We start from the raw sequence: 12,193 nt of genomic DNA, 5'->3' as shown, positions 1-12,193 counted from the left end.
AGATTAGCGGGGTCTGAATAGAGTAAAGGAGATGGAGCATCTTCCCTAGCTGTCCCTCATGCTCTCTCTCCTTGTCTCTGCCTCTTGGCTTCTTTCAAGTGCCAGCTAAAATCCCCCCTTCTATAAGAAGCCTTTCCTATTCTTCCTTATCTTAATACCTTTCCTATGAGACCACCCTCAAATACCCCAAAGTTCTTTGTACGTTATCTCCCCTCTTAGATTGTAAGTTCCCTGAGTTGCAGTACATTTTATCTCTAGTACTTGGCAGTGCTTGGCACACAGTAGGCACTTAATAATTGCTATTGACAGGTGACAGAGACATCTTGGAGATGGAAATGACAGGACTTAGTAACTGGTCAAATTTGAGAAAGTGAGGAAAAGAAAAGACCTGAGCATGACTGCAAGGTTTTGAATTTTGGTGATTGGGTATGTGATGGTGCCTTTGACAAAGACTGGGAAGTTAGGAGAAGGAGTGAGTTTTGGAGGGAGGCTAACAAGCTCCCTGTTGGACATGTGTTTGAGGTGCTTATGGGACATCTAGGTGGCAGCTGGTGATTTGGGATTGGAACTCAGGAGAGAGATGAAGGCTTTGTGTATTGATTTGGGAATCATTTACAGGGAGAGGATCATTGCACCTATGGGATCAGATCGGATTACTAAAAGAGAAAGCAAAGTGAGAAAGGAAGGTCTGGAACAGAACCCTGGTGTAGATGTCTACAAAGCGGGCAGGACGGTGATAATACTCCTTTGGTGAAGGAGACTGAGGAGCAGAACAGTCAGACAGGTGGGGGGGGAACCCCAAGAGCCTAGTGACATGAAAACCCAGAGAGGAGAGTGGGTCTAGAAGGACAGAGTGGTCAACACTGGCCTCACTTCTCTGAATTCTAATAGTCCTTGGAATCTATACCATTTGCCAATGTACTAATCATATAGGATTCTGAATTTTTTTCTTTCTTTATGTTTGTTGATCTTATCTTCCCAATTGGGTCCTAGAATCCTTGAGGGAAATGACATCTTCCTTCTATCTGTCTAGAGCACCAAATACAATAAGAGAGACTTAATAAATATAGTAATTAAATGTTGAAATTGAAATTTTTTTCTCCACAGGCCACTTTAGTGAAGCAAAAGCCCCCCTGGGGTACTTCCCTTTTCTGTTTCTACTTGTTACTACAAGACAACCTACACAGAATAAATAAGAAGATGGGTATTAGAGGCTTTATTAATGATCAAGTCATCTCATGGGCCATTCTATATGTAGGAGGGCTCTCAAATATGGTCCTGGAGGGGCCACCAGCTGTCAGATTAATGTCTATAACATAATGACATCTATACTTTGTTTGTGGCATTAATGAAGAGATAGAATTTGCCCAGAGAATCTCACAAGAAAAACCAAGTACATGAAGAACAGTTATTGCCTAGATGATGACATTTGGGTAGATGAACAGCTTGTTGAATTAGTCCATTGGTACATATTATCTTGAACAAGCACTGCAGGTAAACAAGGAGTCAGACCCAGAATTGAATAGGGAAGTGGATTAGATTGTACTTGGAAAATTGTTCAATGTTTTCAATGATCCAAGCTGCCATTAAGGTTCATTGTTCATGGTAGGGTGGAAAGAACACTGGTAATGGAATCAGTGGACCGGAATTTGAGTCCCAACTTGGCTACTGGTACAACTTTAATGAAGTCCCCAGGCCTCAGTTTCCTCATCTGCAAAATGATTAGGTTGAATTTGCTCTCTTGGGTCCCCTCTAATTCTCAATCTGGAAAACCACAGTCCCTGAAGAATCAGTATCACGGGAGAACCAAAAGCAAGATGAATGGGGGTTGGTGAGAGGTCATGTTATGAAGGATGATTTACTTACAAGAAGTAAAGTAAAGATCTCATCAAGGTATGGGAGGTGGGCCTGTAATGGTGCAAGATTGAGCAAGTAGAAAATGCTGAAAAACACTGCTGCCCTTGTAGCCACAAAACGTCAGAAGACCTGGAGGACGTCTTCTGGACCATTGGTTTCGGCCTCTAGGGAGGATGAACAAGAAAACACGGACAAGGCTGAGAGAATTTGGATGTGTCTCAATCGTAGCAGTGGAGGGACAACTCGTGAAGAATCAATGAATAATCCTTTTACGATATTTCACCCTGGTCCTCCCTCCAGAATGTCCCTTTAAACAGATGCTGTTCTGAACCTGCCATTATTGGTTCTCTACAGTGGCTTCCAGATGAAGAGTTCTGCCAAATGAGATTCCCACCTTCCCCTCTACCAGGACACAGCATCTGGATAGTTAATGCTTCCCTGTGTTGCTGGACTGTCCCAGGGACAAGGAGGGCCAATCCAAATGTTTAAGTGCTCCTGTGACTGAAGAATCAAGGGCTGTTGCTTGACATTTGATGGAGATATGACACCACTGCTACTTCTGGGAACTGTTTACTTTTTGTTTTGGGAGCTGTGGGGGAAGAAGAGAAGAGAGACTGAAAGACACTGGGGAGAAAGGGAGAGACAAAAAGAGGGAAAAAAAGAAAGAGAGAAAGGGGAGAGAGGGTAAAGGGAGAGAGGAAAACAGAGATAAGGGAGAAAGAAAAAAGAAAGGAGACAGAAAGAAACAGAGAAAGGAAGAAAAGAAGGGAGAAGAGAAGGAAGGATGGAGGGAAAGAAGGAAGGAGAGAAGGAAGAAAAGAGAGAAAGAAAGATGGAGGGAAGGAAAGAAAAAAGGTAGAAAGGAAAGAAGGAGGGAGGGAAGGAAGGGAGGAGGAAAGAATGGGAAGAGGGAGAGAGGGAAGGAGATGGGAAGGAAAGGAGGGAAGGAGATCTCAAGCTCAGAGTCCTAGTGACTGAAAGGCAAGTCTAAACCTGGCTCCAGTCTGTACAGGACACAGTAGGCAGGACAGACAAAGAGTAGGAGCCAGGGCCCCGGGCCAGCTAGGTTTGACCCCATTGCTCCAATTACCAATATCCATTTGCTTTCTTCCTCCCCAGGGCCCTTGGTTGGTCTGAGAGGCTCTTTAGCCAACAGTGCCCCAGTTACCTGCTTTGGCTTCCTTTGTTTTTGGCTTAACCTCATGAATGACTCTCAGAGAGAAAAGAGCAAGGCCAGAGGATGGCCTCAGTGGTCTCCGTGTGGGACATGGGAAGGGGCCTACTTCTCCAAGAGCTCTGTAACTTGTGTACAACGTGTTGCCTCTCTTCACTGAAGGCGGCTTATTCAAGCAATAAACGTTTGTTCTGTGATTATAGGACACCTTTCTCATGTAAACAGAGCAAAGGCCTTTGCAAAAATGTCTAAAAATTCGTATCTTTTGGGTCCTGGCACTATTAGACTTCAAGTTATGATCTTTGTGGTAAAAAAAAAATCATACCCTTGAGCAATGTTTGGATAGAGTTTTGGACTTGAAATCAGGAAGTACTAGGTTAGAGGCAGCTAGGTAAGCACAGACCTGGACTCAGAAAGACTTGAGTTCAAATCCTGCCTCAGATACTTACTAGTTGTGTAACCCTGGGCAATTCACTTAACCTCTTCCTCAGTTTTCTCAACTGTAAAATGGGGATAATAATAGCATCTACTTCATAGGTTTGTCTCAAATGAGATCATATTTGTAAAGCGCTTAGCACAGTGCTTAGGTACTTAATAAATGCTTGTTTCCTTCCTTCCAAATCTGCCTTTGATATTGACTAGCTGTGCAAACCTGGGTAAGTCACTTCGATCGCCTTAAGCCTCAGTTTGCTCATCTGTAATATGGGGATAATGATGAGATAATGCATAATCAAAGTGCTTTGCAGATCTGACCACATTCTATTAATGCCAACTATCATTACTGATTGTTGGGACTGTGTAAAGGGAGGCACGGAATATGGTCTTGCCACAGGCCTTGTGTGTGGGCAGAGACATAAGTCATCCATGCAATATGATGTGACGTGCCCTACCCAGAAATTACTCCTTTATGACTCTGCCATTAGAGATTTATTCCTTTGGGTTATCCCATCACCATCATCTTTCAAAATGCAAGTGTCCCTTATCATTTCAGCTAATGACAGCTATGAACAGAGAACCCTGAGGGAAATTGGATGGGAGGAAGGAAGGAAAGATTTGGGATCTCCAAGTCTCACGCAGAGAGCTAGGCCAAGCAAAGTTTGAAAGTTGTATCCCCTGTGCATGAGTACCACCACTTTACAGTAAAGAGGAAGGGGTCAGGGAGAGAGGAATATTAAAAGTGTGTACTTTTATGACATAAAAAAAAATGTCATTTTTTTTGTATCATCTTGTCTATTTTGCCCAGCCCTAGACTTTGCTTTTTTGGGCAAAGTGTGGGCGTGGGAGAGGAACTTGGGATGGGGGGAGCCATCCTGAGGGAAGGGGCAGCAACAGTGGGGTGGAAAAGGAGGTGGGAGGGGGCCAACGCTTTTACCTGCTTCACCATTTGGCCTGAAAGCAGCCATGAGTTGGCAGAAGGCGACAGGTGTAGCAGACCAGGCTTTCCTGGTTCCCTCTCTCTTCCCCTGCTGGTGCCTTCCCCTGAGATCACCTCCCATTCATCTTGTATATCTAGTATGTACACACTTGTTTACATGTCGTCTTCTCCACTGGAGTGCCAGCTCCTTGAGTGTGGGGACTGTCTCTTGCCTTGCTATCCCTAGAGCTTACCACATCTGTTTCTTATTTGTTGTTGTTGCTCAGTTGTGTCTGACTCTTTGTGATCCATTTGGGGTCTTTTTGGTAAAGACACTGGAGAGAGTGGTTTGCCGTTTCCTTCTCCAGCTCATTTTATAGATGAGGAGACTGAGGCAAAGATGGTTAAGTGACTTACCCAGCTAGTAAGTGACTAAGACTGGATTTGAACTCAGGAAGATGCATCTTTCTGACTCCAGGCCTGCCCTCTATCCATTGAGTCACCTCTCTGCCCTCCTCACTATTAAGTAAGCACTTAATAAATAAGTGGGGCAGGTAGGTGGCTTAGTGGCTGGAACACCATGCCTAGAGTCAGAAAGTCCCGAGTTCAAATCAAACCTCAGACACTTACTAGCTGTGTGACCCTGGGCAAGTTGCTTAACCCTGTTTGCCTCAGTTTCCCCCTCTGTAAAATGAGCTGGAGAAGGAAACGGCAAAACCGCTCTCTCCAGTGTCTTTGCCAAGAAAACCCTAAATGGTATCACCAAGAATCAGACATGACTGAAATGACTAACAGCAAAATCACAAAGAAATGCTCGTTAACTCAGAGCTTTGCCAGGGATGAGCCCCCTTCCTCCCCTTCCCACCTTTCACGCTGTGCACTTCTGGCTTGGTGGTAGTTCACATCAATTCCAATGTTGGATAGGAAGGAAAGACCTAGGAAAGGTCATCCTAAGCGTAGCGATTCACATGTAAATAACTCCGAGCAGCCTTATCCTTCTTGGAGGATTTCATTTGAGGTGGCTGCTATTTCTGGAGGCTCTGCTAAGGGGATCTCCGCTGGCTGGGAGTCAGGATCGCTGGCCTATTTTTAATGGAACTGATATATAGGACCAGAGACTAGAACTGCTAGGGATCTGGGCAGCCCCCTAGTCCGACCCTTGCCCAAGGCCACTTAGGTAAATAAACATCGGAGAAGGGATTTGAACAAAGGTTCTCTGACCCCCAGGGCCTTTGATCTTTCCACTGTAGCCTTCAAATAGTTTTAAACTACTCTGAGACTTTTGAGACACCTGGATTATGTTACTTTCCTTGGCTGTACTGTGTACTCCCTAGCTACTGACTTATTTCCTGTAATACTAAAAGCTCCTATTTAGACCACAAACCACACACACACATACACACATGTGTATAGATAGATTTATGTGTTATATATGATACAGAAAACATATATTACATATTAATATATAACAAAATAATGCATGTAATACATGTTCATATAATGTATGTAAATATAATATATAAGGTATACATGTATGGTATATAATGTACATGTGTATACTATATACATATCTAATAGATCACATATATAAGATGTGTGTATAATATATATTACACATGTAATTACCTATATACATGTATACATACACTCACACACACATATATTTATATAAATACATATTTATATATACATATATATGTATATATACATATATGTATTTGAGCTTTATCCTTTAAAAAGCCCCCAAAGTGGGCAGTGTAGATCTCATTCCCATTTTAGCTAAGAAAACAGAGACTCGGAGAGTCTCAGAATTGATATCAATGCCCCATTTGTGAAAAGCCCCTCTACCTCATGGGTGTTTGGATAATTTAAAATGTTGAATATGATTTGTCAAAGCTTCTGAACTGGGGGATAGGCCCCATGAAAATACACAGTATTCTCATCCTGGGGAGTTTGGGGATTTGGGGGATGGAATTTGTGGAAGTAGGAGTAATTGAAAATAATTTGTAGCATTATTTGGAATTCAGCGGCCTCATCACCCTCCTCCTTGTGTAACCCCAGGTTTTACATATACACAATAATTACGATGAATATTTTAGGGAGTTCATCAGACTGGGTTTCTGATGTCCCACCCCACCCTGCCACCACCCATTTAGGGCTTTCTGCCTACCTTTTACCTTTGATGAGTGAGGCCTTCTTTCTTACTAGTGACTGTATTCTTACCATCTTAAACTACTGGCCTTCCCTCTTGCTAGCCTGGCTGTAAGTCTCTGAGGCCATGGTTTGACCCTTCATGCCACCTGTAGGGGTCCCTGCCCATGACCTTCTCCTCCAGGATTTCATTTTTCTGGCTATGGAGTGGTCCAGGCTACTCCTGACATACTGTTGTTCTTGCTTTGTTTTTCAAAGAGGACCAATGATATCACAGGGTGATGCTTTAACTACCGAGCGAATTGGATTGAAGTGAGGCAGAGTTGCACAAAGTCCTCAGCCTCCTTCTGTCTTCCACAGTCATCAAAGTCCAGCGGCAGGACAAAAGTCAGGACGACTGGCGATGGCCTGGAACAGCAGATAGCCTTGGCATCTTCAACGTCTGACCACGCTTTAAGCGCTCCACAGCACCTGTTTCATGGCGGATGGGTCTGCCATCTCACCGGGAGGAGTCCTCTCGTGCTTGGGGTAGACATGCCCCTAACTCACTGATGGGTCTGTGGCCCGTTGGTTACCCTCCACCTGGCTTGAGACGGTTTACCAAGGTGGGGTGTGGGGGTGTTCAAGGAGGACCAGCACCTCTGCTCTGAGGGCTGCTCAGCCACCTTTGGTGTCCATTCCATGGAGGGGCAGGAGGTGGGGGGTGGGGGGGAGACTCCTGACGTACAGGCTTCCAACCTAGGAATTATCCGGGACTCACACACCACCACCGCATGTCCAAGGTCTGCTGATTTCACCTTTGCCCACCTCTCTTCTCTAACACTGCCCTCCACCCTGGTGCAGGCCCTCATGCTCTCTCCCCTGGACTATTATTGCAACAGCCTCTGGTGGGTCTCCCCGCCTTCAGTCTCTCCCCTCCATTCAGCCACCAAAATGATTTTCCTAAAGGCAGGTCCGATCATGTCACACACACCACACCCCTCACCCCCTACCCACTACTCAATAAATTCCAGTGGCTCCCTCTTGCCTCCAGGATCAAATAGAAAATGCTCTGTTTGGCATTCAAAGCCCTTCATAACCCAGCCCTCTTTCCAGTCTTATACCGCACTCTTTGATCTAAAGACACTAGTCTCCTGGCTATTCCCCAACAAGACCCTCCATCTCTTGGCTCTGGGCATTTTCTCTGGCTGTCCCCATGCCTGGCATTCTCTCCCTCCCCTACTCTGACTGCTGACCTCCCTGGCTTCCTCTAAGTCTCAACAAAAAGCCCATCTTCTACAGGAAGGCTCTTCCTCCCTTAATTCTAGTGCCTTCCTTCTGTTTATTATTTCCTATTTATCCTGAGTATGGCTTGTTTGTATGCATTTGCTTATTTGTTGTCTGACCCATTAGACTGTGAGCTCCTTGAGGGAAGGAACCATCTTTTGCCTCTTCTTGTCCTTAAGGTGTTTAGACAGTCCTTTGCACACAGCAGTCACTTAATAAATGTTTTATTGACTGACTGACTGATATTAAGTAATAGCCAATTATAAAGTACTACCCTCTTTGTGCTGTGGATGGCTCCTAGGTTCAAGGACCAGTTGAGGCAGTGTCTGATACAAAGTGACATCTGCACGGGAATGTGTGGGAGACTTGGCAGGTAACCGGGCACGGGGTGTGCAGGTGTGGAAGCAGGTTCTATGAGATGGGTGTGGGTGGGGTGCTGAATGATACGTGGAGGAGAAGTGGGTGGGGCTGAGGTGGGCCAAGGGTTGGGATGGGGAGTGGGAGGACTTCAGAATTCAGCCAGCTAGAGAGATCTTGATAATTTTATAGCAATGCTGGGGGTGGAGGACATGGAAGATTTTTGGAAGAACTCAGGAAAGCTGCCAGAGATTCCAGGAGAAGAAATTTAGGGCAATTGGGGATTGGCACTTGGTTTAGCAAATATTTATGGAATGTCTTCTAAATGCAGCGCTTGGTCCTAGGGGAGAAAGAGCTATTAAATAATAATAAGGGACCTACTTTCATGGAGCTTACAGTCTAGTGGCCAGATACCACCTATACAAGCATACCTATAGTATAAAACAATGTGGTTAGCATTTGAAATGGGCCCACACAAAAAACTAGGTCAGGGACAAAAAAAGGTAAAGCCATTTGTGACTTGGGGGATCAGAGAAAAAGGAATCTGAGCTGGGTTTACAAAGTGGAGGAGGGAAGGGTGCTTAAAATGGTCATTAAAACTGTGGGGATAGAAAGGAGAAGGAAGGGTGGAGGCGGGGGAGGGAGGAAAGGGACATTACAAGGAATAAAAGCAATAAAGAGAGAGGTTTTGAGGTTGAAAGGGAAGAAAATATGAGAGTGAGAATCTGGAAGGGAAGGGAGATGTCGGGGAATGAGCTCAATAAGGAGAAAGATCTTAAGGTTGGACAAAGATATAATAAAAGTGAGAATGTCAAAGGGAGGGATATTTAGGGTGTATTTAGAAAATATCCCTTCCTTCGACATTCTCACTTTTATTATATCTTTGTCTTCCACTGGCTTAATCCTTCTCCATTATCTCAACCTACTTCTTCTGTCCAGTGGAAGAGATACCAAATTCAACTCAACTCAACTAATGAAGCACTTGTAAAATTTCCTATTTATGCCAGGCTAGTGCCTATACCGGGCAGTGGTAATACAAAGACAAAAAAAAGGAAAATTTTAATGGTTTAAAATTTTAATGGTTCCTGCCTTCAAGGAACTTTCATTCTCCTATGGGAAGGAGAAGAAGACATACACATACACATACACATAAACACACATATGTAAGTAACTAAAAAATAGGGCAGCTAAGTGGTGCAATGGATAGAGTGCTGGACCTAGAGTCAGGAAGACTCATCTCCCCGAGTTCAAATTCAGCCTCAGACACTAACTACCTGAGGGACCCTGGGCAAGTCACTTAACTCTCCTTGCCTCAGTTTCCTCATTTGTAAAATGAACTGGGGAAGGAAACGACAAGCCACGCCAGTATCTCTGCCAAGAAATCCCAAATGGAGTCACGAAGAGTCAGACACCACTGAAAACTGAAGTTTCTTGGGCTAGGGCAGTGATTGGTCAAGACTGATTTTATCCATTTTGTGGAAGATGGATTGGAGAGAGAAGAGACCTGGAAGGAGATAAAACAATGAGCCTACTTCAGAGAGACCACCTGCCAAGAGGTAATAAAGACCTGGCTCAATCAATCACCAACATTTATTAAAGTGTTTACCGTGCGCCAGCACCTGCTTCAGTACCCCTCCCACAGAACTCAACACCCATCATTATTCATCTCTTCTGACTCTTACTCGGGAAGGAGAGAATAAGCATTTATTAAGGGCCTCCTGTGTGCCAGACACTGTGCTAAGGCATTATACATATCTCATTTGATCCTTACAACAACTCTGGGAGTTATTATTTCTTCCCTTTATAGTACTTAGGAGGAAACTGAGGCAGACAAAGGTTAAGTGACTTGCCCGGGGCCACACAGCTAGTGTCTGAGGCTAAACTTGAACTCAGGTCTTCCTGACTGCAGGCCCAGAGTTCTATCCCACTGTGACACCCAGCTGACTCAACAGTCTAGTGCCAGACACCACCCCGTGTCCCAGCTAAAATACTACCTTCTCCAATAAGTCTTTGAGAAGCCCCTAAAAGCTAATGTTTTCCCTCTGAGATTGTCCCAGATCTATCCTGTATTTATCATTTGTTTGGATAGTTGCAAACGTAGTTGTTTACATATCGTCTCCTCCATTAGACTGAGACCTTCTTGATAACAGGGACTATCTTGTCTTTTTTGTTGTTGTTCAGTCATTTTTCAGGCAAGTTGGACTCTCCACGACACAATTTGGGGTTTTCTTTGTAAAGATATTGGAGTGGTTTGCCATTTCCTTCTCCAGCTCATTTTATACATGAGGAAACTGAGGCAAACAGGTTTAAGTGACTTGGCCAGGGTCACCCAACTAGTAAGTTTCTAAGGTTGAATTTGAATTCAGGTCTCCTTGATTTCAGGAAGATGCTCTATGCACCTTGGTGCCACCTAGCCGCCCCTTCTCTTTTAGTGCAGGGCCTGGCACATAGTAGGTATTTTAAAAATGTTTGCTGAATTGACTTAAGTGCTGGTACACTTCTACCTGGTATACACCTGGTACACAAGGACAAAAAAAAAAAAAAAGAAAGAAACCTGCATTAGAATACTATGAATGGATGGACAAGATGGATCGATGTGAAAGACTTCTCGGAGAAAGAACTGACAAGTTTTGGACATTGACAACTCCTTGGCTCTGGTAGGGTGAAGGGCAGTGAGGCATTAGGATGACACTTAGGTTGCAAACCTGGGTGAAACGGAAGGGCGCTGATGCTCATAACAAAAAGAAGAAAGGTCTGAGAAAGGGGATTGGTGGGGGGAAGGGAATGAGTTCTGTTTGGGATATGCCGAGTTGGAGATGTCTCCTGGACGTCCAAGTGGAGATGTCCAACTGGCCACCGGAAAAAATGGAAAAAGTGGGACACTGTAGGAAGTCCCAGGAAGTAGTAAGTAAGAAGTTTGTTATATGGTTCTCACATTTGAGAGAGAGAGAGAGACAGAGAGAGAGAGAGACAGAGATAGAGAGAGAAGAGAATTTCATTTGGGAAGAGATCTGTAAACCTCCAGCCAAATTTCAACATGGGCAAAGATTGTGGTAGGTACACCTAGAATCCTTGTTCTGAGTTTTCTCCCTATTCAGTGATGCCTCCTTCACTTGAGCTAAAGAAATGAAGCTCTAACTATGAGTTTTCAGGCATTTGGAGTATGGATAGTGAGAAGCAAGAGCCTTTCCTGGGTTCTGCAGCATTTTGTCTGAGTCCAAGTGTTACCTTTTATTCTGTGAAGTTTGGATTCAGTCAAAGAGCCATGCTTGAGGACCTAGAGGGTGACACATGGCCTAGAGACCAAAGGTGTCCCACCCCTGTTCCAGACACAGTTAGCTGCTGTGAATACAAAGAGAAATCTGCTGTCTTTGCCTCATGGAGTTTATAGTCTCTTGGGGAATGAGGGACATGGGGGAGAGGGAAGTTCTGGATGAAGAATGTTCAAAGGGCAGGGGATCAGCTCTGGCTTCGAATCCTGCCCCAGACCTTTGCTAGGTGTGTGACATTGGCCTAAATTCCCAGTCTCTGAAACGGGGAAGTTGGACTGGATTGTCTTTAAGATCCCTTCTAGGTCTAAATAGGTGATCCTTGTGAGGCCTGAAGGGGCAGGCACCTGTTGTTTGCCTTTCTTTGCATCCCCAGGGCTAGCATAGTAACTGGCACATAGGGAGAATTTAAAAAATGCCTGCTGACTTAGCTATGGTCATGATCCTAAGGTCTGGATTGAGAGCTATAAGGGAGGGACAAGGATTAGGAAGATGTAGCTGGGGGGTCTAGGAAACAGGAAGGTCGAGTTTGGGAGGTCTAGTAGAGAAGGAGGGGTGGCCAGGAAGCATATGGGATGTGAAGGGTGGCCAAGAAGGCTAGGAGAGACAGGTCTAGAGGAGGAGGGTCTGGCCTGGGTAGGGGTCCGAGGGAGGAGGGTCTTGCTGGGGGGCAGAGGACCCTGGTGAAGAGGGTCTGCGGGTGTCCAAGGGAGGAGGGTCTGACTAGCTAGGGTGGAGGGTCCGAGGGAGGAGGGTCTGGTTGGG

Source organism: Vombatus ursinus, unplaced genomic scaffold, assembly GCF_900497805.2.
Source record: "Vombatus ursinus unplaced genomic scaffold, bare-nosed wombat genome assembly UNPS02012515.1, whole genome shotgun sequence".
In the NCBI taxonomy this organism is placed as follows: Eukaryota; Metazoa; Chordata; class Mammalia; order Diprotodontia; family Vombatidae; genus Vombatus; species Vombatus ursinus.
The sequence above is the reverse complement of the archived record's forward strand: the minus strand, read 5'-3'. Positions refer to the sequence as shown.